Source organism: Columba livia, chromosome W, assembly GCF_036013475.1.
Source record: "Columba livia isolate bColLiv1 breed racing homer chromosome W, bColLiv1.pat.W.v2, whole genome shotgun sequence".
Lineage (NCBI taxonomy): Eukaryota > Metazoa > Chordata > Aves > Columbiformes > Columbidae > Columba > Columba livia.
In genome coordinates this window covers 19,756,220-19,782,513 of record NC_088641.1, presented here as the reverse complement: position 1 = coordinate 19,782,513, position 26,294 = coordinate 19,756,220, and the positions used below count along the sequence as shown (strand labels likewise).

General features: G+C 43.2%; 1 long non-coding RNA gene and 1 pseudogene across 2 annotated transcripts; both read left to right on the top strand.

The window, feature by feature from the left end:
* Positions 1-3,259: 3,259 nt before the first annotated feature.
* Positions 3,260-26,294, top strand: part of LOC135577174 (large ribosomal subunit protein mL65-like) — a 40,042-nt pseudogene continuing 17,007 nt past the window's right edge.
* LOC135577175 (uncharacterized) lies at positions 15,933-25,923 on the top strand. 2 transcript variants are annotated; one of them, XR_010468750.1, is made up of 3 exons: positions 15,936-16,255; positions 19,752-20,225; positions 24,841-25,923. It is a non-coding gene; the product is annotated as an uncharacterized LOC135577175 (long non-coding RNA). The 2 variants fall into 2 exon arrangements; XR_010468749.1 differs by lacking the exon at positions 19,752-20,225 and having other exon boundaries at positions 15,933-16,255.

Sequence of the window (26,294 nt, the reverse complement as noted above, 5' to 3'; positions counted from 1 at the left end):
GATTGCAGGGCCTCGGGCCTAGTATCACAGGCACGCAGAGAGGGTCCTCTTTAGATGACGGCCATGGTCAAAGAGAGACAGACCCTCGTGATCACCCTCTTATATAGGGGGTATGACGATTATGGGATGGAATACTCAGTTGATCCTCAGTTGGGCAATTCTAGTCACCTGTTCCATCCACCCCTCCTCAAACACGCCCCTCTCACGACGGAACGTGGAAAATCTTAGCAGTCTTTCTTGGCTACCATAGTAGTAAATCTAAACATGAGCTTCTTCAGCATTCCGTTGGTCTTCTTATCAGCACAGAGTACAGCATCAGAGGAAAAACCTCAGAAAAGTACAGCCACGTAGAAGAACTTAGCTGAAAGGAAAAATCACTAAAAGAGAACTGGTCTTGTTTTTAACAAAACCAGGACACTTCTCGGCTGTAAGAAGTGAGTACGGGTACTGGTGACTGTCAGTGTTTTTACGGTATTGACTTTGTGTTGAGAAGCGTTTAATATTGTTAAGATATCTCTGTCCTTCCTTTTGAACATCCAGCTCAGCACCGGCAGTCAAGGTTCTAGGAGAAGCTGTGCTTCAGTACCGATCACTTCTGAAGCAGCTCGAACCCCTTCATATGCTGCTAGTATCTCTTTTTCACTTGGAGTATAGTTGGCCTCAGATCCTTTGTATCCTTGACTCCAAAAACCTAAGGGTCGACCTTGGGTTTCTCCTGGTGCTTTCTGTCAGAGACTCCAGATAGGACCGTTATCTCCGGCTGCAGTGCAGAGCACATTTTTGACATTTATTCCAATCTGAACTGATCCAAGGGCCACTGCATGAGTTATCTCACGCTTAATTTGTTCAAAGGCTTGTCGTTGTTCAGGGCCCCACTCAAATTGGTTCTTTTTACGAGTCACTCGATAGAGAGGGCTCACAATCTGGCTGTAGTCAGGAATATGCATTCTCCACAAACCTACAACGCCCAAGAAAGTCTGTGTCTCCTTTTTAATAGTAGGTGGAGACATTGCTGCAATTTTGTTGATCACATCCACTGGGATCTGACAATGCCCATCTTGCCATTTTATTCCTAAAAACTGGATCTCTCGTGCAGGTCCCTTGACCTTGCTTCCTTTTATGGCAAAACCAGCATCCAAACGAATCTGAATTATTCTCTCACCTTTCTCGAAGACTTCTTTCGCAGTGTCGCCCCATACGATGATGTCATCAATATATTGCAAGTGTTCTGGAGCTTTACCTTGCTCCAGCGTGGTCTGGATCAGTCCATGGCAGATGGTAGGACTGTGTTTCCACCCCTGGGGCAAGCGATTCCACGTGTACTGGATGCCCCTCCAGGTGAAAGCAAACTGCGGCCTGCACTCTGCTGCTACAGGAATAGAGAAAAATGCATTAGCAATGTCAATTTGTCGAGGGTTAAGATTGCGGGGTGACAATAAAAAACCAGGACACAATTGTAGCATACCACTGAGCTGCCTTTGACTCCAGTTCAAATTGCAGTTCTAGCATGTCAGGCACAGCAGCACTTAATGGTGGCATAACTTCATTCAGGCCACGATAGTCTACAGTTAGTCTCCACTTGTCACTAGACTTACGTACTGGCCAGATTGGGCTGTTAAAAGGTGAGCGAGTCTTACTGATCACACCCTGGCTTTCCAATTGACGGATCAACTTCTGGATAGGAATCAAAGAGTCTCGATTGGTGCGATATTGCCGGCGATGCACCGTTGTGGTAGCAATTGGCACCTGCTGATCGTCAACCATCAGCAGTCCTACAACAAAAGGGTGTTGAGCATTGGTAAGGATCATGGCTGAAAACATTGTGACGAAACTAGTTCAGCCAGGAGAAGACACATTCAGAGCAGGGGGAACTGGGATCTACACATCAACAACGAGCTAACGAGCCACAGATCAGGCCGGCTGACCGACCAGAGATGGAGGATGTGCTGGAGGACACATAGCCCCATCTCCTGATATGCCCAGCTCGGCAAACAAAGGGGAAAAGCTGGGACACTTTTAACATGGCCCAGGGCTTGTCGAAACTTGTTCATCTTTTGCAGTCACCACTTCCCCCTGATTTTCTGCATGACACAAAAGGGGCAAGGTGGAGACCCTCAGTGTCGCCCAGGACTTGTCCAGATTTGTCCCACTTTCGCAATCACCACTTTCCCCCCCAGAATTTCCTCTACTCTGGGAGCTATAAAAAGCTCACCTAAAACAGCACGTTCTAGGGAATACCAGTCTCATCTAAGGGCCAACCATTTTCACCATAGGGAATACCAGCTCGGCCTCACTGGAAGGAATACCAGCTCGGCCTCATCAAGAGAATACCAGCCTACCAGTCTCACCGAAGGGAATACCAGCTCGGCCTCATCAAGAGAATACCAGCCTACCAGTCTCACCGAAGGGAATACCAGCTCGGCCTCACAAGGAGAATACCAGCACCCTGAGGACCCTCACTCTGAACCAGACATCGGAGGATGCTGTGCTCCTGACCCCAGCATCCTCGCTGTGGAACACCAAGGCCATGCATCATCGTACAAGTCCTGTCATCCACACTGTGGGGCTGTAAGACACTGGATTCCTCACTCTTTTCTTTCTTCCTTTCTCTCTGCTCTTTCCTTCTCTCCTTTTTTCTATACCCCCATTTCTTTGTCTCTCCTTCAGTATATATATTACTCTCTTTTTCTCAGCAGTCCTATAACAGTAGGGTCGTCTAAAAGACCAGGCAAATCAGACAGCTGTTCAGTTTTCTCAGTGTCCACAGCTGCTATACCAAATGCCCACCTATACCCTTTTGGGTCCTTAAAATACCCTCTGCTGAGGTAGTCTATGCCAAGGATCCACAGAGCATCTGGGCCAGTCACAAGGGGATGCTTTTGCCAGTTTTTTCTAGGCTCATTTCAGCCTCTACAACAGTCAGTTCCTGGGATCCCCCAGTCACTCCAACAATATTGATGGATTGTGTTCCTTTATAGTTTGAGGGGATTATTGTGCATTGAGAACCAGTGTCTACCAAAGCTTATGTATAGCCCAGCACACTGTGGCTCCCAGAGAGTCAGTGGGGAACATATGGCACATGCCTTATTCTTTTTTTCCCTGGCAGCTCGCTCCCTCTCTCTCACCGTCTCCTTTTCTTTTCTCTCACTCTCTCTCCCCCCACCCCGATTGGAAGGTTGTCTCATTCACGTTTCCCAGTGGCCAGTCAGGTTTTCCAGTTGCCGAATGGTGTCCTTCCACTGTCTAGTGGCTCTGTGAAATGGTGGCACCCAAGGGGTGGTGGTTGCTGTGGCATGGCCGGTGCTAACTCTTGCAGACAGAGTCCACTGCCTCCCTGCAGCCTCTCAACTTGCTCTACTTGTCCGTAGTGGCTTCTGCCATGGCAAAGAGCAAAGTGGCCAAGCAGCAGGACCTGGAGAATTTCTACCAGCAGGTCTGCATGGCAGCCTGGACTGAGGAGAAGCTGAGGCTCTACAGGCAGCTGCAACAGCCCAAATATTATACATGGTTTACCCACAGACCTTCGCCCTCAACACCTACCACTGGTACCAGAGCTTCATCAAGAAAGTCTTCGTGCCAGGGCTCCTCCCAGGAGTGGTGAAGGCAGCTGTGAAAGCCCTGGAGTGTGCGGCAGGAGCGGTGCCCAAGTCTACTAAAGCTCTGGAGCCAGGAACGGTGGCACCAGGGACCGTGAAAACCCCAGAGCATGCAGTGGGAGTGTTGCTGGACCTGGGTATGGGTGAGCTGTGCTTCCTTGCCTGCAATGTGCTCCTGCAGGAGAGCTTCCAGCAGAATAAGAAGCAGCTGTTTCTCTACCACAAAGAGGATCACACACCTAGCCCATTCCTCATGCAGCTCGTCTCCACCCTTGCTGCTTTCCTGTGTGGTCACAACATGCTGCTAGCTGCCTCCTCGTTGTGGAATGGGGGTGGGAGGAGAGGGAAGTGGGCACCCTAGGCAGTGAGGCTGGTCTGTGAACCTGGCAGGAGTGTTGCTGGTATATCTGGGTTGTTCAGACCATCGCTAATAATTCATCTCATCTCCACTGTTCCAAATGGTGTGAGTGGATTTTGATTCTTCTGTTTTACTGCAGCTACAGAGCAAGAATTAGGAGGGTTTTAAGTGCAAAGGAATGATCTCTTATTTCCCTCTCCCCTTCCATTGTGTTCCAGTTCTAAAACCTGAGGTTAACTTTTACTGGCATCATGGTGAGGAAGTTGTTGTTCATGGACATCAAAAAGGTAGAGCTGATCCCGTACAATTTCAGATGGAGGATAACCCGCACCTCCAGATCTGTGTACCAAAGCAACTTCCAGAGGTATGGATGTTTTCAACAGTAGATTAATCACACATGTTTTCATATATGCTTCTGGCTGCCACTGAAATAATGCAATAGAGAGTATGTGGAGGACCTGTTTAATCAATTAAGTAATGCATTTGTGCATTTTTCAGGTCTTCATGCTCTTATTACCTTGTTGTGCTCAGTGCTTTATAGACATTGAGATAGTCTTCTGTGGCAGGTACACTACATCCCCCCCTCCTCCCTGAGGGACTGAAGGCACGGAGTCCCCGTGCGCGTGAACCAAGAGACATTTTATTTTGGCAAGGCACTTAAATTTATAGTTAGTAGCTGTTGTACACGCATTTAACTTTCTGGTTTAATTGGCTTATGCCAACTGTTCACGTGCTTAAAGTTATCTTACAATTGGTTTACTTAATCTTGCATGTGCTCCGGCAGTTTGGCTAACACGTAAATATCTTTTCTTGTACTAAAACATTCTGATTTCTTATTCTATTTTAGTCAAGGTCATTCCAGTAACTCAAGGTAACTATCTGTAAGATACTCCACAACTCCCCCTTTTTGTTTTTCAACTAGCCATAGAACTTTCATAGATTTTTGTACTGTACGTTGTACACATTGTAAGATACAAGAGACAAGCATTGATATTGCTAATACAACCATCAATAGAACTAGATTATTTTTTATTAAATCCTTAATCCATCCTGTAATACCCCAACCATTCAATCATTTGTCTAAACCCCAGTCTTCATAGGTTAATTTCTTGGTCATATCATCTAAACTTCTGATCGCTTTATTAATTGATTCCGAATGATTAGACAAGTTCATGCAACACATGCTGTCAAAATCTTCACAACCATGTGTAGGAACGAGATAAGGACTCAGCAAAACAAGTCGATTCAATGTGAATCACGCTAAAGCCATTTATTACAGAAACAAGTCTCCTTATATATGCAACTATATTCTAATCACGCGTCCACGCTCCAAGCATGGATTCGCTAAATGAGTATCGTGGGCTGTCCATGCGCTGGAGTCTCACTGATGATACGTCTGATGATTCACGCCACGCCAGGACCCTGGTGACTGAGGAACGCCCCTCTCTCTCACAGCAGATTCTGTTCTCAGCTTCTCTAAGAGGCCTTGAGATTCCTTTGAGCCTGACTAATTCAGCAACAAATCTTTATCTATCAAAACCCCTCCACACTTCCCCCTTTCTGTTCTTGAATTAGTCAGGCCCCATCAACCGCACGGTGCATCATTTTTGAAATATACTGCAACACAGAACACGTGATTAACAACATAATTACAATTACATATAATGCAGTTAAACCTTACTTACTAAGATCAAACAACTACCTGCCTATTCTTAAAACCTTAATTCTACTATGACAACCTTATTAACACACTATTTTAATAGATTCAAAATAACCAGACAAGTTAATACAATATTTTCTCTTAACCTCCTAAATATCTATAACTGCGCAGTTTATAGAGTAATATACTTAATACCATCAGCATATACTAATAATTGAATTAATATCTTAAAAATTATCTTAACCTATTTAAAAGATCAATAGCTTAACCTTAATATCCCTTCTAAAACTTTATCAGTTGCTAAACTTAGATTACTATGGTAGGGATATCTCATAATTTTACCTTATCTATGCATTGACTATCTGATCATAATATCACCCTTTTGGATCTCCTGCTGATTGTTCAAATTGCCATTCTCCACAGAAGGTACACCACCTGCTTGCTAATAGGCTTCTAGACCACCAGGTCTGTGATCATCTATAACACTGAATTAGGATCCATGGTTTACATCTGAAACAGTCCTCACAACTTATCTCTCTCCTGTCCATCTGCATCCGTTGAATCTTTGTTGAATCCACTTCAATCCTCAGCCTGTAATGACACAAACATAACCTTTTCCCCAGGTTATCAATTGATGTGGCCTTTTTCATTGACTAGTAATTTGACCATAACTAATGTAGGTTCTTTCTGATTTAGCATGGTTTTGGGTCATACTTGCAAAGTATTTCATCCCATGCAATGCTTTTGACAATTGGTTTTGTGGTGTTTCCCCTACTTCCCCCCCCTTTTTTAAAAACAAACAAACAAACAAACAAACAAACAAAAAAGGTTCAGAACCAGATACGTGTGTTAGATCTTGACTACGTACTCAAAGTCACAAATCAAATTTAGAGGTTCTTCCTTAAAAAGCTTTAAGTAATGTAAAGCTGTGCCAAGTTCTGTTAATTGGGTTGAACCTTCAATAATTTTGACAGAATGATGCCAATTGTTATCTTCACACCAAACCACTACAGCTTTATGAGACTTCCCAGAACCATCAACAAAAACTTTGCAAGAATGTAGGATCAGACCAAATACAAGTATGGTCTGTGAACTGATGTTAAAGACTTGCAGGTTCTGCAGCAATTTACATTTAGGCATGCCGACAGCTGTGCTGTTAAGAAAACCAGCTAGTGCAATTTACAAAGACATAGATTACAAATAAAAAATCAAAATTCAATTTCACAAATGGTACATAAATGACAAAAGGATCATGGCCTATTAAGACTTAAATTCATTCCCTGCATTTTCTTGATCAGAGTGGCAATTGGTATATCAGTCTGTTGTCATTCTCATCATACTGTCCCACAATAGCCACAGGTTGTTTCATAGACAGATCTGCAAGTCCAATCGAATGCAGTCAGCCTGTAAAGTTGTCATAAATTCATTCCTCAAAGTTTCCAACTCCATTTTGGCTGTCATATTTATTGGATATTGTTTTCCCTTACCGGATCAAAGTCCTGTTTCAGATCTATCAGTGTAGTATTTGCTTTATGGAAACATTGGCTGTTAATACTAGCGGAAATACAGCATTTCAAATTTCCTTGGAGATTTCTCACTTGCAGCAAGCAGATCTGCACCATCCCAGCAGCTTCTTGTAGGCCATGCAACTAAACAGAATTCTCAGAAAACTTTATTTGAGCTTACAATTTACTTAACAAATCTTAACCTAAGAGAGGTATAGGACTTTCTGTCAACTATAAGAATTAATGTATTAAAACTTTGTTCCAAATTTGGCATTCTATTGGTCTCAAAATATGGCCTTTCTTTCATTCTCTCCCATGACCTCAAAAACTAGCATGGTGAATTTACTAAGAAGTCTCTTACAACTAATTACCACAGAATAAGTCTATCAACAAATTTTTGGTTTAATTTTCCAGTTTCATTAGAACTATGGGTCTGCTAAGAATGCCTTTAAACTTCACCCTCGGACTGCTCCATTCAGTGTTACATCGCTGCAGTGGGGGGAAGAGAGAACCCCCCTTTCACTGCTTTAAAAGCGGGCAGCCAGGTTTTTCCAGTTGTTTTTTCTTTCTTTGCAGTGTAGATATAACCAAGGTCACGCAGCTGGCATAATGGCTGGTACGAAGTAGGAGGCTCTGGGAAACTTCTCAGTTACAATGAGCTGCACACAGGCCTGGGATATTTAGCTCTTTTGTTTTCCCATTTCATTCCAGGCATAATACACTTCATATGCAATTTCAAGTAGCTCAGCCATAGTTACATTCCTTAGTTCCATTTATCCTTTTACAATTTAGAGATGTCAAAAAACATTATAAACCAGTATAGCAAACATAAATCCATCATTCTATTTTCCTAGATCTAAATCAGTTAATATTCTAGCAACTTTTAAATACAACCTCTTCCAAATTCACATCTATCATAGCATTTTAACAATTTAAATGCTTTTCTAACAATATAAGCAATTACTCTAATGTATAAGGATGAATCCTAAGGGGGAGCAAGGTGGAATTTTAGCAGTGGAACCGGTTCCCATTTTGTAATTATCTCCCCAAACAAGATTCTTTTGGTACCAAATATGAATATGCAAATTAAAATACTGAGCTCAGATGTGAAAACCAAATACCCAGTTCATATATGCAGATGGATCACAGTCACACTAATTTGAGAAAATGTCTCAATTTTTGCATTGCACCTTTGGACCGCTTACTGCTCAGCCAATCGGCACCCGCCCCCCGCCGCCGCAGTTTTTTTTTTTTTTTTTTTTTTTAGTGTCTCATCTGGTGCACTACAGCTGTTATACCAAAACCAGGATTCTTTACATGGTGTGCATATGGAAAAGCCAAATCCACCACACCGAGATGAGACACAGCCTGTCACAGAGTTGCGCAAGTCTGAATGCTGGAATAAAGGTAGCATGCTGGAGAGAAAAATAACAGCTACTACACGCAAAATTTTACCATCACATTCATGCAGTAAAGAACTAAATTACTCATGATCTTCTGAATTATCACAAAATGCACATTTTGAGTCAACGGATTCTCATGATTTAACAGACTGTGAACTTATCGTACCATATAGCACAGACCTACCAAAATTGCAACATGCTTAAACAGATACCCACAAAGAAAACAGGTTAATAATGAAAGCATCTTGCAGACTTTAACAAGTTTTCTGACCTGTGTGTTATCAGTTAACTCTCTCTCAGCTTGTTGAAGTTCAAATTGTTCCGCCTGTAAAACTGTCTGAAATGATTTAATGATTTCTTGTAGAGATTTGTTTTGTCCTCCTCTTCTGCCCTCAAAAACAACATTAATCGCAACAAGATTCTATCCTCCGGACACTTTTCCCAGTCATTTAACTTATACAGCAGCCAACGCTGATTTCAATATTTAACAAGAAATTCCGAGTGCTTTCCTAAGTTGTAAAACACCTCCCAATACTGATTTTTTAGGAACACAACTGAAAACAATTATTCCTGACCCCATCTTGCAAATAAAAACCTTGAGAAGGGGGAGGGCGGGAGGGGGAGCGGGGGGGGGGGGTGTGGCACAAGGCTGCTTGCAACTAGTAAAACAACTAACTCACATTCCGGACAAGCTGATTGATTTTCAGAGAGGCAATACACAGGAGCACATAATATGTACTGTAAAACTTGCAAATAACATGTTGATAGCAAACATTAGCATTCTCTACTGCTAATCTCAACACTAGTGCTTCCTTAGCTTCTAAGTTTTCGACCTGCTTACTGATGGCCTCTTGAAGGTGGTCAATAAATTGCATGTAATTCTCATTGGGACCCTGATTAATAGTTGCAAATGATTTGGCTGCTTTGTTGGTTTCAGACACCTTTCTCATAGCTTGATATGCAAGATCTGTTGACTGCCTCAGGATTTCAGAAACTTATCGTGTCTGCAGTTGTGGTGTGTCAACTAGTGTCTCTTCCAGGAGTTGTGGGATACCTGCCCCTTTCAATGAATCCCCTTTCCCGTCACGATCAGCATGACCGCGTTGCCGACTGTTGGATTCACTCGCTAATAGCTGATCTGATCTTTCACATAGTTCTGTTGCTCAGCTCCTATCCGGCAACTGCTTTTCCTCCGGCGTAGGAGTTAAAGGGGTAGAAGGCGGTAAAGGAGGACAGGAATCAGTAAAAGGACTGATATTACACTTATTTATGAATTTAGCATTCTCAGCTTTCACCAGTTCTTTTGACAAATTATCTGACTCCAGTTCCTTGAACTGCTTAGTCTCTTCATGGTCGTCTGATGGTATGGGGGCCCATCTGCCGAGTGATTTTCCTCCCCCTGCCCCAGACTGCTGTATCATCGGGGGTGCCGACAGGGGTTGGAGTGGGGAGGGGGTCAAAAGACACGATCCGGGTAAACTTCACAGTCATTTTTAGGTTTGTTATCAGGCTGCAACGCTAGAAAAATTCTGGCAATGGCGGCCCGCTCAGCCTTAAAGTCTTTTAAGGTGGAAATTATGAGCTCCCATATAGTCGCTAATGATTTAATTTCTTTATCATCTCCATTGCTGACCTTATTCCACAACCTCCGCCCTTTATCGTCCCAAAGTTAACGTTTAAAAGCCTTCTTTTTTTCTCTTGGGTAGCCATTAATCCTATACCGAATTAATAGTCTACATATATTACTTTCTTCCTATTTAAGTCCTCTCATAGAGAGAATAGGCAGGAGGAGTTTAACTATGGCTTCTTCCTCAGAGGATATATTTTGCCCCATAACTTCACTCTTCCCTCCTCCCGCTCCCAGCCGCTCACCCTTTACGGTGACTTCTTCAAAAAAATGCGGAACGTCCGTACACCTCCGCCCGGTCTTCAGTCCAGCTGATCCGCCTCCGGCTGGGCCGCTCCAGGCTTTTCCCCGACCTCGATGGTACGCCGTTCAGAGTATCACGTCGGGGTCACCATTTGTAGGAACGAGATAAGGACTCAGTAAAACAAGTCGATTCAATGTGAATCACGCTAAAGCCATTTATTACAGAAACAAGTCTCCTTATATACATAACTATATTCTAACCACGCGTCCATGCTCCAAGCATGGATTCACTAAATGAGTGTCGTGGGCTGTCCATGCGCTGGAGTCTCACTGATGATACGTCCGATGATTCACGCCGCGCCAGGACCCCGGTGACTGAGGAACGCCCCTCTCTCTCACAGCAGATTCTGTTCTCAGCTTCTCTAAGAGGCCTTGAGATTCCTTTGAGCCTGACTAATTCAGCAACAAATCTTTATCTATCAAAACCCCTCCACAACCATGTCCTTGCGCTAACAACAAAAAATCTATGGCAGCAGGATTTTGAAGCGTAGCATGTCTAATTGAATCAACATCTGCTAAAAGCCCAGACAATGCTAAGGAGGTGGCGTTAGTCTGTTTTGCTAACCAACATCCTAATTTGTTAAGCATATTCAAAGTGTTTGCTGCTGCAACTCTGGGCGCAAAAATGGAGGCCAATACAGTTTCATCCGTTCCCCAAAATTCTATATTATCCTTACAATCTTCGTCAAAGGCGTGAATACTTATTTTTTCTCTTTTATGCATTCAAATGGTTGATGTGTTTGGAGATAATAAGGTTAACCTCCCTAAAGAACATGGCCCTCCTTTTATGTGGGAAGGAATCCCTTGCCAGGCTCTATCGCCACAAATTTATTATTTATTTATTTACGGCGCCGGACACACGGGGAATCATTTCACCTAATACGTGTGTAAATTTACAGTAGCTGTGAGCTTTTTGGTTAAATGCAGTAAAGTGTTACATATTCATGAAAGTTTTAGGAACGCCTATACATATTCATAACCTGTCCCCGAGAAGGCGGTTCTTATTACAATGAGTTCCAGGAGACCATTTCCATAGTCTCCACCTCCGGCTCCTGCTGGTTGCAGCTGTGCAGTGATCGTGAACCCGGGTCTCCTTCTCTGTACATGGTCACCTTTGGTCCAGTGTGATGACTTGGTTAGGACTCAGACTGCTGAGTTGGTTAAAACTGGCGTATCTCCTGTCCTGTGCCCAAGTTTCTGTTATCTAGTTCACTCAAAGATGCACCAAGGATGCACCCAAAGATTATTATCTTTGCAAGGCATCAGCAAACTCCTGTTTCTCATACAATAAGTTACACAAACCTAAGCAAGGCTATGTGGGTTAAAGGGTTAGCTCTCTGTTGGCTTTTTAAGTCTAGTGATGTGGGGTAAGGGTTAGTTCTCTAAGTGTCAAATGTTAGTTCTTTAAGTGTTAATTAGTTAACTGTCAATTCCCTGTATCAAGATGATCAGAGAGGCTACCTTACGTTGTCCCAAAGGGTTGGGACTTGTCAATTATGGATCACTCCCACTTGCAATAAAATATGGTTGAACCCTGTGTTCTGTCAAATACAAAAATTGTCTAAACTGTAAGAATAATTGTTCGTTGTCTATATGTTTTAAATATGACCTCTCAATCCTTGTTACTACTCCGACAATATACATCGAATCTGATATAACATTAAGCGCTTCATCAGGCCATAACTTAAAAGCTTCAATAACTACTTGTAATTCTACCACTTGGGGTGATCCTTTACATGACACAACATGATGATGCCATTTTTGTTGCAAATACCATACTGTCCTGGTTTTGTTAAAAACAAGTTTCTCTTTTACTGATTTTGCCTGTCAGCTAAAGCCTTCATATTAGCTGCATTTTCCTGGAGAACCAGATACATGTTTTGGTAAAACTAGCAATGGAATGCAAACTTATTGATAAGCACGGATGGACATCTTGTGAGAGGGGCAACGAGAAACTGGTGACCAAGAAACTGACCAACTGTGTATAACATTCCATTCACGTGAATACTTCATATAAAAGTGGGAGATCACAAGGATCTCATCCCTTTGCCCTTTTCCTTTTCCCTTCTGCTTATGGCCAACATTAGGAGAGGACCTTGCTAGTCGTCCCTGCAAACTGAGGCCTAGTGAGAGACTGAATCCAGCTCCGGTTGGCTGCGGAGTCCAATCCAGGACTTCGGGTGCCAGCTCTGCAGTTGCTGAGACTTTCAAGATTGGTTTTGTATATTTTGTATATTTTCTCTATTCTTATTAGTAGCATTAGTAAAACATTGTTAATTTTTCCAACTCTCTTTTCTCTGTCCTTCTTTTCCTCCCTATCCCCTGTCCTTAGTGGGAAGGGGGGAGAGGGAGGGGAAAAAGGGGGAAGTGGTGGGGGGGAGGAGGTTAACAATACATGTGCCAGGGTTTTTGTTGTCACCCCGCAATCTAAACCCTCGACACATACTATTGCTGCTTTTCCCATTTTCCCAGAACCATCAGTAAAGACTGTTAAACCTTGTACTGGTCATTGTTGGCATAAGCGCTGTTTCTCAATTTTCACATTGTACAAAAATGTAAACATCTTGTGTGGTGGAAAATGCACATGGAGAGAGCCATGGTAGCCTGCTAAAGCTATCTGAAGTGCCATGCTGTTTTGTTGGCACCATGTTAAATATTTGTGAGTCAGTGGTAAAATGATGTTTCGAGGCTCTAAGCCCAATAGATCAACTATGTGCTGCCTTCCCTTCATGACTAATTATGCAAACATTTCCACTTGTGTTAGAATAGACTTGGTTGCTTGAAATGCCAAAAACACCCATTCTAGAATTTTTAAAGTATCTGATGAAGTCTCAACCCACTGTCCAATTATTGCTACTGGTTGAAGTTCTTGATTACATACATATAAATAGATAGGACACAGTCTGTCATATCTATGACACTGCTGTTGACTAACAGTGCAGCTAATTTGCTCTAAAGCAGCTTTTGCTTCGGGTGACCATTGGCGTGGAGCATTAATATCTGAATCTCCTTTCAACAACTGGAACAAAGGAGCTAGAATTTGATTATCAATGCGACAAGTGTTTCGGATCCAGTTAATATTTCCCAACAATTTCTTCACATCATTCAATGTCTTGATAGAGATATCAAGTTTTAGTTGCTGTGGTTCAACTGTTGTGTAATTTTCCATCCTAAATATTTCCATGGTGGCTCTGATTGTATTTTTCCTAGGGCAATAACAAGCCCGAATCGTTCTAGTTCCTTTGCAACCACAGGTAAAATTGATTTCAGTTCTAATTCTGGTTTTCCTGCAAACAAAATGTCATCCATGTAATGATATATCAAAATTTCAGGATTATTTTTTCTAATTTTTTGTTAAGCTTGCACCACATACTGCTGAAACATAGTAGGTGAAATTTTCATCCCCTGCGGTAGTACTGCCTAATGATATCTTTTCATAGGTTCTTGTTTGTTTACTGTTGGAATGGAAAAAGCAAACCTTGGAGCATCCTGTGAATGTAAGGATATTGTGAAAAAACAATCTTTTAGATCAATTATAATAATATTCCAGTTTTTTTGCAAGATGGTTGGCGAGGGCATCCCAGTTTGTAAGGGACCCATATCTTCGATAACTTCATTGATTTTGCACAAGTCATGTAACAATCACCATTTGCCACTCTTTTTTGGGATTACAAACACTGGAGTATTCCAAGGACTGGTAGAAGGAACTATGTGGCCTTGTTGCAGTTGTTCCTCTACCAGTGTTTGCAGAATTGTGACCTTCTGTTTTGTCAAAGGCCGTTGATCCACCCAAACTGGAGTGTCTGTTCTCCACTTCAGTTTGAGTGTAGGTCACTGATCAATGGCCATTATGCTAAATTTTTCAGAGTTGACAAAACAAATTGCACTGACTTAAAACATCACGTCCTAAAAAGTTCATTGAAATGTTTGTGACAAATGGTCAAACATGGCAATTAAAACCATCACTAGCCATCACTTGGATTAGCATGGTTCTTTGTTGAGATTGTGACACACCCCCCACCCCAATAAGGCCGCTGGAGGGAATTTGGACAGGCCATATTGATGGCCAATCTTTTGCCGAAAACACTGTCACATCAGCTCCTGTATCCAGCAGTACAGACAATTGTACTGTCTTTGGTGTAGCCGTAGGGTGCATTAGTGTAACATTCAGCACGGGTTTTTTGACAGTAATATTCGTCGCCCAATAAATTTCTGGTGGCCTGGTCGAACCAAAGCCTCTGTCCTTGCGATCGATGTTTTCAGTATTCAGGATATGAGCTTTGAATAGTACTAATTGTGCAATTCGACTCCCTCTTGGAATGAACACCGGTGGCGTTGGAGTCCAGGCCATTGCTTGAATATTTCCCTCAAAGTCTGCATCGATAACTCCAGGTAAAAGAAAAACTCCAGACACAGTCGTACTTGATCTGCCCAATAGGAGAGCACTCAAGCCATTTCCCAAGGGACCTTTAACGTTCAAGGGTATTCTTCGTACCCTCTGATCCCACAAAGTAGTATCTTCTATTGAGGTGACATCCACTTTGGCACTCCCTCTGGTCTTGACGGTGAGACTGCCCATGCTGTAGGGTCAGAATGGTGGAGCGATTGTTGCCTTGGAGCATTCAATAACGGCATTTATGCTGACGCGTGGTTCTGCCTTGTGCTCTGATTTCCATTTCCTGACCTTCCACCATTAGATCGAGTAAGCAGTGGGGTTCCATCCTTTTTGAATCTGGATCTACATTGGTTAGCATAGTGGCATCCTTTCTGACATCTAGGACAAATTCCCGGTACTGTTGGCCCCCCTTGAGCTCTTGTAGCTTGGAAGTCCTCTCTTCGATTTGAACACTGGCAGCTCAGGTGTCCATCATCGCCGCAAGGAAAACACTTTTTTGGCTTGGTAAGTCGCAACGCGGTGGTGAAGGCACTGGCAAGTGCCTCGGTATGATAAGTAATGGACCCCACTCTATTGCATGATTCAATCATTTACACCAAATTCGTATTTACTGGCAATGAAGTTAAAATCTTTTTGCAGTCAACATTGTCATTCTCCATGGCTAATTTAAGCACTAAAGCTTCCTTCGCTTCCTTATTGTCTAGTTGTTTATCCAAAGCGTCTCTCAGACGGTCTATGAATTGCATGTATGGCTCATTTGGACCTTGAATTATCTTTGTGAAAGATTTTTCCACTTTGCCAGATTAAAGAATTTTTATCATAGCTTGGTAAGCAAGCTGAGCTGAACAATGCAGAATGCTGGTGTGCAGCCTTGCTTGTACTCTAGGATCTGCAAACTGCCCTTGTCCTGGGAGCTGTGGCAAACCCGCTCCAAAGCAAGGGTCCTCCTCCCACTGTTCTAAATTCTCAAGTGCAGCAACAGTACACAGTTTGCCCCACTCTTGCTCCCACAATAATTTCTGTGTGGCCGTGTGAGAGATTGCAATTCCCCCTCCTCTGCAGCACGGCACTTCTCCCTCTTCCTCTGCTATTTGAGGCTAACAGCTTCTTTTGTCTGGCCCAGAGCACCCTGGCTCCTGGGACATTAGAAGAAGGGAGTGCAAAGGCACACTGGGCCGCGCCCAGTGTGGGGGATGTTTGAGGGCTTCAGGGGCACCCACACTCAGTGTGGGGGGTGCAGAGAAGCTTATACAATGCCTACAGTCAGGTCTGATCAGATAACAAAACGGGACTCTCGTCGAGACTCCGCCCATTGCCGCGGGTCTCTTGGAGCACGAGCTTAGCCACTGCCGCCAGGAGAGCCCCCCTCCCCGGGATGGAGACTCCGCTTGCCTCGCCGCCACAGGTGTAAGTAAAACTTCTCGCAGGATTGCGAGTATATTTTCTTTCCGTGCACATTTGCACAAGTACTTTATTTCCTCGCACAATCACGAGTGGCCGCCGAGAGCCCCTCGCACAATCGCGAGTATATTTTCCTCCCGTGCCTCCACATAAGCACGTGTAGGATTCCGTGCACATTTGCACGTGTGAAATAACTCTCGCAGGACTGCGAGCGTATTATAAATTTACTCTCGCGGAATCGCGAGTGCACACTTTCCGTACTCACTGCGAGTACGTGTATCTCTATAAAATAATCCCACACCGTGCATAGGCAAGTGTGTACTCCTCCGGGACTCGGGGACGGCTCCGGCATTGTTTTGGTGAAGCCACGTGCATGCACTCTGTGGACCTCCTGTTGTATTAGTGGCTGCCCCTCTCAATAATTTCCTCCACTGATATCCGAACCTGTATTTAAGTCACATTTGGAGTGCTAAAACCCTGCGCCTCGCTGGTCTAATAAAAGTTGTTTTTGGACCTTGTGGTCCCTAAAATTGACCTGTGGGTTGCTTCTGTGACATTTCTGGCGTAGTCGTGCAGGATATCAGAGATGGAGGAATTATTTGGAGGGTTGAGTAATATCTCTGCAGTAATCTGGGGTCTTGTAGTTATAGGGTCTGCGGTGTGTGCCAGCTTGAGTGTTTACTTAAAGGTAACACAGGATCTGTGTAAACTTAAGGACCGAATGGAGGAAAACCTTTCGCGGGAGAGTGAACGATTTGACTCTTTAAGGCAGGACTTTTCGTGGCAAAACAAACAGTTTGACTCTTTAAAGAAAAACCCCTCGTGGCAAAATGAGCAGTCCGAGATTGTTAAGCAGGACCTCTCGCGACAAAGCGAATGGTTTGACTCTTTAAAGGAGGACTTTTCGCGGCAAAGCAAACAGTTTGATTCTTTAAAGCAAAGCCTTTCGTGGCAGAGTGAGCAGTCTGACTTTCTTAAGCAGGACTTTGCGCAGCAGAGCAAAAAGTTTGACTCTTTGAAACAAAACCTTTTGCGGCAAAGCGAACAGTTTGAGTCTTTAATACAGGACTTTTCGCGGCAAAGCATACGGTCAGATTATTTAGAACAGAGGTTTGGCTTGTTAGAACAGAAACTTGGCTTTTTGGAACAGAAACTTGAGTTTTTGTTATTTAATATAAGAGCCGCCTCTAGTGTCTCCCCCATTCAGGCATGCGCCTCGGCCCCCCCGCTTCTCGACAAAGGTACTGATTCTGAAAACAGTGTTGATGTGTGGGGGGTAGAAACAAAGGACGTGCGTCCTCTTATTAGAACTGAGACACATACGGATGGACGAGGCAGAAATCCACGCACGGCTACCCATAGCACGCCATATTCAGGACTGGAGCTAGGGGATTTACAAACTAGATTCTCACGGAAGCCGGGCGAAACAGAGACTGAATATCTTTGGCGCGTTTCGCTTACTGGGGGTGACAGAATATTATTGAGTACGGATGAGGCCACAGGTTTCTGGGGCCCAGGGGTATTTTTAAGTGATGGTCCAGACGGTGATCAGTCCATTACATCTCGTGTCGCTTACTGGGCTGGTGGTATAGACCCCAGGGAACGTGGGGAGCCAGTGGCAATTGTTATAAAAGGTTTATCAGATCTTGCCGAGGGAGTTCAAAAGGCGGCTTGTATACAAGCAATGTATGAAAGAGGCCGGCAGTCCCCCCCTATGGCGGCGCCGGTGGATCCGGTCCACCTTCGGCTGCTTATTAAAGGACTACCGGATGCCTTAAAAATATATGTCCAGTCCCTTAAGGAAAAAATTCAGGGGGCTATTGATCGTAATAAGCAAAATCCCCGAAGTCCTCCTGAACATGTATTAACCTGGGCGGAAATTTTACACAATGTGGTTACACATGGGCGCGAGATGGGGTGGGTAGACCCGAGCGGCAGCCCGTGTAGAAGCCGGACGGTCCGGAAGATGAGCCGAGCCGAGCCTCTTCAGGGACCGCCCCCCACTAGGCCGCCCCCCCCGTCACAGAAACCGGAGCGTTTTTCAAATCAGAGTAGCAGCTTGCAGCGGGGCGACCTGTGGCGCCGCGCAGCCGCTTTGGGAGTGCCCCGAACACTGCTACATAAGCTTTCCACTGAGCATTTACAGGAGCTAGTGGAATATATAGAGGGAAGATCAGAGAACCAAGAGGAGGCACCGGTAACCGCCCCCCTCCTTGAGGACAAGCGAAACACTAACCCGTTCGTATCCTCACAAAGGGAGTCAAAAAACTAGTAAAAGCGGATGGGAACCGGGACCGCCCCACCCGCTCTGTATTCTCTTGCCAATGGTCCAGTGATAAAAAACCATACATACATATCCCCGTTGGTCCAAGGCGGATAAGTGTGAGATTTCTAATTGACACGGGCGCACAAATCAGTGTTTTGAACAGGCGGCAAGCTGACAAACTTGGGATTAAACCATCAAGGAAAGCCATCAATATAGTGGGGGTAACGGGTGTAGCAGAGAGGTGTCCTTTAGCTCGAACCCACCTTTTGCTGCCTGGGGAAAAGCGGACAACGGCTGTGGAAGTTGCCCTGAGCCCTTATAAGGCAAACATATTGGGATTTGATATTTTGGCAGGTAGACGATGGTGCTTACCTAATGGGGAGATTTGGAGCTTTGGAAGTCACAGAGCAGAGGTAGCCCGCATTAGAATATTGCCATTTACCTCTGCACCCTTGCAGCCCGAAAGAACCACTGACATTAGGATTTTGCAACTTGCTCCTGCTCCACCCACATCTACAATAACCTGTACCCCACGATACCCCCTGCCAAATGCAGCAAAACGGGGCACTACGGAGGTTATTAATGATCTTGAAGAAAGACAAACAATTAGCCGCGGTGTCCAGACGGCCCCCTCCCCGTACCGGCAACTCGGGCGGTCCGGCATAGCAAAGCCCCACCCCGCGAGTGCCGGCTGCTGCCCCGGGACTGGCGGCGCAAGACGGAGCAGCCTGAGAGAGCTGCTAGAAACACATGTCCAGTACGGACATAACCCGAGAAACGGAGGCAAACCTCCCCCCGTAAAACGTGTAGGATTCCGTGCACATTTGCACGTGTGAAATAACTCTCGCAGGACTGCGAGCGTATTATAAATTTACTCTCGCACCCACAACCCTGTGGGTTGCTTCTGTGACAGGCCGTTAAGATCATGGCTGCAAGCTGTCTGCAGTCAAAAGGTGTTAGCAACTGTGCTGTAAAAATGTTTGCCAATAGTGATTGGGAGAATGGTGCAGTCAAGTCCCAAGATATAACTGTTCTGCGCAGCTCTTTTATCAAGTCCCATTGAAATGAAGTCCATTCATTTGGCCCCTGATCACGCACTATCAAAGGAAAAGCTAATGCAGCATCATCGCCCCCCACTTCTCATTGTAAACAACCGTCATCAGCTCCGCGAATCAAAATAATGCTCTGAATGTAACGGCGCAGCACTAGGGATGATGGGGTCCTTTTTTGCTACAGGGTTGGTGTGGAGGGGTTGCTGTTAGATGGAGATTTGTTACTGAACCAGCCAGGAATTTCAAGGCTGGGAACAGGACCTGCCGTGGGAGAGAAGCAACTCCGAAATAACAAGGCCCCAACGTGGTATAAATCAACGGACCTATAAGCAGTGAGACTTTGGCGCGTGGACAGCTCGTGAACATAGATGATATCCAATTAGCGAATGCATGCTTGGAGCGTGGACACGTGATCAGAGAATAAGGAGGCTTGTTTCTGTAATAAATGGCTTTGCGTGATTCACATTGAATCGGAATGCTGAGTCCTTTATTCACTCCAACAAATGGTGACCCCGACGTGACGCTCTGAACGGCGTATCACTACGATTGGGGAAAAGCCTGGAGTGGCCCAGACGGAGGCGGATCAGCTGGACTGAGAACTGGGCAGAGGCGTACGGACGTTCCGCAGACAAATTTCTCGAAAAAATCACTGGAAAAGGTGAGTGGCTGGGGCAGGAGGAGGGAAGAGTGAAGCTCCTCCTGATATTCTCTCTGTGAGGACTTAAATGTTAAGAAAGTAACATATGTAGACTGTTTGGTGTAGAACTAACGGCTACATGACAGAAACCGAGAAGGTTTTTAAACTTGAACTTTGGGATGATATAGGGCAGAAATTATGGGATAAGGTCAGCAGTGGAGATAAAGAAGCTAAATCGTTAGCAACTACATGGAAGGTTACAATTACCACCTTAAAAGATCTTAAGGCTGAACGGTCTGCTGCTGCCCGAGTTTTTGCAGCTTTGCAGCCTGATAAGTATCCTGAAAGTCACTGTGAATTTTACCCGGTTCGTGTCTTTGATACTCTCCCTACTCCATCCCCTGTTGTGCCTTCAGCGCCCCCGTTGGCTCAGCAGTCTGGGACGGGGGGAGGAAAAATGCCGAGCAGGTGGCCTCCTACTCAATTACCCAACCCTGATGAGAATAGCAAGTCCAAAGAATTGGAGTCAGACAACTTGCCCAAGAAACCTGTGAAAGCTGAGAATGCTAAAGTCATAAACAAGTGTACTATCAGTCCTTTTACCAATTTGTATCTGCCTTTACCGCCTTTTAATCCTCCAACTTCCACGAGAGAGCAGAAGGAGTCACCAGATAAGAACTGGGCAAAAGAACTGTGTGAAGGATTAGATAAGCTAATAGCGAGTGAATCCAGCAGTCGGCAATGCGGTCATGATGATCGTGATGGGAATGTGCCTGGGGACTGAGGTTATATAAATAATTATGATGCTGGAAAACATTGGCGAGAATGTACACTGTTCTGATTCCCCCTGTTACTAATGATTCTCCAGCACCATTCAAGTCTGTGTTATCTGATGACTCGGATGAGGATGAGGGTCTGCAGCATTTTTTTTTGAAAAGTTAACAGGAAAAAGAGTATGTGTACATGTTGCCCCAAGATCAGATAAAAACCATGAAAGACTCAAGCAAAATTAGACCTATGCAACGTAACAGCTATAGATCATTTAGGATGGAACGATGGGGACTCGTTGAAAGGGGCAGGTATCCCACAACTCTTGGAACAGACACTAATTGACACACCACAATTACAGGCGCTATTAGTTTCTGAAATCCTGAGGCAGTCAACAGACCTCGCATATTAAGCTATGATAAAGGTGCCTGAAACCAACAAAGCAGCCAAATCTTCTATAACTACTATCAGGGTCCCAGTGAGAATTACATGCAATTTATTGACCATCTTCAAGAGGCCATCAATAAGCAGGTTGAAAACTTAGAAGTTAAGGAAGCACTGGTGTTGAAATTGGCAGTAGAGAATGCTAATGTTTGCTATCAACATGTTATCTGTGAGTTTTACAGTACATATTATGTGCTCCTGTGTATTGCCTCTCTGAAAATCAAGCAGCTTGTCAGGAATGCGAGTTAATTGTTTTACTAGTTGTTTTTAAGTGCGCCGTAAAACCTTTTCCCCATTTTTCCAACTCACACTGCAAGCAGCCCTGTGCTTTCCCCCCTCCCTCCCTCTTCTCATGGTTTTTACTGATGAGATGGAGTCAGAAATTACTGTTTTCAGTCGTGTTCCTAAGTAATCAGTATTGGGAGGTGTTTTAGAACACAGGAAAGCACTTGGAAATAGGAGAAAATATTGAAATTAGTGTTGGCTGCTGTATAAGTTTAAATGATAGGGAAAAGTGTCCGGAGAATAGAATCTTGAAGTATAACACATTGTTGCAATTAATGTTGTTTTTAAGGTGAGAAGAGCAGGACAAAAATAAATCTCTACAAGAGATCATTAAATCATTTCAGACAGTTTTACAGACGGAACAATTTGAACTTCAACAAGCTGAGAGAGTTAACTGATAACACATAGGTCAGAAAACTTGCTGAAGTCTGCAAGATGCTTTCCTTATTAACCTCTTTTCTTTGTGGGTATCTGTTTAAGCATGTTGCAATTTTGGTAGGTCTTTGTTATATGGTATGATAAGTCCACAGACTGTTAAATCATGAGAATCCGTTGACTCAAAATGTGCGTTTTGTGATAATACAGAAGACCACGAGTAATTTAGTTCTTTACTGCATTAATGTGATGGTAAAATTTTTGTGTGTAGTATCTGTTATTTTTCTTTCTAGCATGCTAGCTTTATTCCGGTATCCAGACTTGCACAACTCTGCGATAGGCTGTGTCTCATCTCAGTGTGCTGGATTTGGCTTTTTTGTATGCACACCATGTAAAGAATCCTGGTTTGGGGATAGCAGTTGTAGCGCACCAGATGAGACACTAAAAAAAAAACAAAAAAAAAAACTTGCCTTGCCCAGACCAGCTTGCTGGGGCGGCGGGGGGGCAGGTGCTGATGGGGCTCCAGCGCTCAGTGACCTGTTTTGTCAGGGAGACCCAGAGGTACCTCCACCTGGTTGAGTAGTAAGCAGCCCAAAGGTGCAATGCAGAAATTGAGATATTGTCTTAAATTAGTGTAACTGTGATCCATCTGCATATTTGAACTTGGTATTTGGTTTTTATATCTGAGCTCAGTATTTTAATTTGCATATATATATATTTGGCACCAAAAGAATTTTGTTTGGGGAGATAATTACAAAATGGGAACCGGTTCCACTGCTAAAATTCCACCTTGCTCCCCCTTAGGATGCATCCTTATAAATTAGAGTAATTGCTTATATTGTTATCTAGTAATTTTGAGACCAGAAATGAATTTAAGTTGTTAAAGTTTGATTCACACTGAATTTATGTGTGTGTTGGAGGTATGGGAACTAAAACTAAATGCGATGATAGATGTGAATTTGGAAGAGGTTGTATTTAAAAGTTGCTAGAATATTAACTGATTTGGATCTAGGAAAACAGAATAATAGATTTACGTTTATGATACTGTTTTTTAACATCTGTAAATTGTAAAAGGTAAGTGGAGCTAAGGAATGTAACTATTGCTGAGCTACTTGAAATTGTATATAAAGTGTATTATGGTTGGAATGAAATGGGAAAACAAAAGAGCAAAATATCCCAGGCCTGTGTGAAGCTGCAAGATAAATTCAGTTCATTGTAACTGAGGAGTTTTCCAGAGCCTCCTACTTTGTACCAGCGATTACACCAGCCGCGTGTCCTTGGCTATATCTAAACTGCAGCAAGAAGAGAAAGTTAAAAAAAAAAAAAAGGAAAATCCTGGCTGCCCGCATTCAAGGTGGTGAAAGGGGGGTTTTCTCTCCCCCCCACTGCAGCGACGTTGCAATACTGAATGGAGCAGTCTTAGGGTGAAATTTAAAGGCATCCCTAGCAGATACGTAGTTCTAATGAAACTCGAAAATTAAACCAAAAATTTGTTAATAGACTTTCTGTGGTAAGTAGTTGTAAAATTCACCCTGAGATCATGGGAAAGAAAGAAAGAAAGACCATTTTTATTTTTTGAGTCCAATGGAATGCCAAATTTTGAAAAATGTTTTACCATATGAATTCTTGTATTTGCCAGAAAGCCCTATACCTCTCTTGGGTCAAGATTTATTAAGTAAATTGTAAGCTCAAATAACGTTTTCTGAGAATTCTGTATAGTTGCATGTCCTACAAGAATCTGTGTGGATGGTGCAGATCTGCTTGCTGCAAGTGAGAAATTTCCAAGGAAATTTCAAATGCTGTATTTCCACTACTATTAACAGCCAATGTTTCAATAAAGCTAACACTTCACTGATAGAACTGAAACAGGACTTTGATCCGGTAAGGGAAAACAATACCCAATAAATATGACAACCAAGATGGACTTAAAGACTTTGATGAATAAATTTCTGAGAACCTTGCAAGCTAACTGCATTCGATTGGACTTGCAGATTTGTCTATGAAACAACCTGTGGCTATTGTGGGACAGTATGATGAGAATGCTAACAGACTGATATACCAATTGCCACTCTGATCAAGAAAATGCGGGGAATGAATTTAAGTCTTAATAGGCCATGATCCTTTTGTCATATATGTACCATTTGTGAAATTCAATTTTGATTTTTTATTAGTAATCTATGTCTTTGTAAATTGCACTAGCTGGTTTTCTTAACAGCACAGCTGTCGGCATGCCTAAATGTAAATTGCTGCAGAACCTGCAAGTCTTTAACATCAGTTCACAGACCATACTTGTATTTGGTCTGATCCTACATTCTTGCAAAGTTTTTGTTGATGATTCTGGGAAGTCTTATAAAGCTGTAGTGGTCTGGCATGAAGATAACAATTGGCATCATTCTGTCAAAATTATTGAAGGTTCAACCCAATTAGCAGAACTTGGTGCAGCTTTACATTACTTAGAGCTTTTTAAGGAGGAACCTCTAAATTTGATTTGTGATTTTGAGTACGTAGTCAAGATCCAACGCACGTATCTGATTCCGAACTTTTTTTTTAAAAGAAAAAAAAAAGGGGGGGAAGTAGGGGAAACACCACAAAACCAGTTGTCAAAAGCACTGTATGTTATGAAACACTTTGCAAGTATAACCCAAAACCATGCTAAATCAGAAAGAACCTGCATTAGTTACTGTCAGATCACTAGTTAATGGTAAATGGAAAAGGCCACATCAATTGATAACCTGAGGAAAAGGTTATGTTTGTGTCATTACAGGCCAAGGATTGAAGTGGATTCCTGCAAACTGGGCCAAGCCATGGCTGAATAAAGACAACAAAGATTCAATGAATGCAGATGGACAGGAGGGAGATAAGTTGTGAGGACTGTTTCAGACGTAAACCATGAATCCTAATTCAGTGTTATAGATGCTCACAGACCTGGTGATCTAGAAGCCTATTAGCAAGCAGGTGGTGTACCTTCTGTGGAGAATGGCAATTTGAACAAACAGCAGGAGAGCCAAAAGGGCGATATTACACTTAATCAATGCAAAAATGAGGTAAAATTATGAGACATTCCTACCATAGGACCTACTGCACTCTTTCTCACTGATCTAGCAGCTGGTAAAGCTTTAGAAGACATATCAAAGTTCAACTATTGTTCTTTTAAATAGGTTAATTTAACTCTTGAAATACTAATAATAGATGTTGATGGTATTAGACATGTTACTCTACAAAATCACGCAGTTATAAATGTTCTACTTTTAACATTAGGATTATAGTTGTGCTGTATTAACTTGTTTGATTATTCTAAATCTATTAATAAGTGCTTTAGACAAGCTAGAACCGTACATTAATAAGATTGCCGTAGTAAAGTTAAGGTTTGACATACAGCTTATAAGTTTTGGAATAAGTGGGTAGTTGTTTGATCATATTAAATAAGGCTTAATTGCATTATATGTAACTGTATTTATTGCGTTAATCATGTGCTGTATATCGCAGTGTATTTCAAAGATGATTCAGCGCACCGTAAATGGGGCCCGGCTGGTTCAAGAAGAAAAAAGGGGGAATTGTGGAGGGGTTGCTGTTAGATGGAGATTTGTTACTGAACCAGACAGGAATTTCAAGGCTGGGAACAGGACCTGCCATGGGAGAGAAGCAACTCCGAAATAACAAGGCCTCAACGTGGTGTAAATCAGCGGACCTACCAGCAGTGAGACTTCAGCGCGTGGACAGCTCGTGAACATAGATGATATCCAATTAGCAAATGCATGATTGGAGTGTGGACGCGTGATCAGAGAATAGTTGCATATATAGGGAGGCTCGTTTCTGTAATAAATGGCTTTGCATGATTCACATTGAATCGGAATGCTGAGTCCTTTATTCACTCCAACAGGTTGGTATTAAAAGGTGGCAATAAAGGTTTAGAAATTGCCACGCCAGGTATAGTCACATTTAAGTCTGTTAGGTCTTGCTCAAAATTTTCTTCAGTTATATTGACTTTCCTCTGCACTCTTTTCTCAGTCTTTGCTGACATCTACAGGGGAGCTCAAAGACTGTCTCGCTGCTCCCGCTACTTTCTTTTCTGCTTTTATAGCTTTAAGAGTCTCTGTTACTAAGTGCCATGTCATTATTTCTTTTGCTGTAAGATCACCTTTGGAAGCAGCTTCCCAAATTGTAGTCCCTGCGTGCTCCCAAGTCTTTAGATCAAAGACTTCAATTCCTGATGACGAA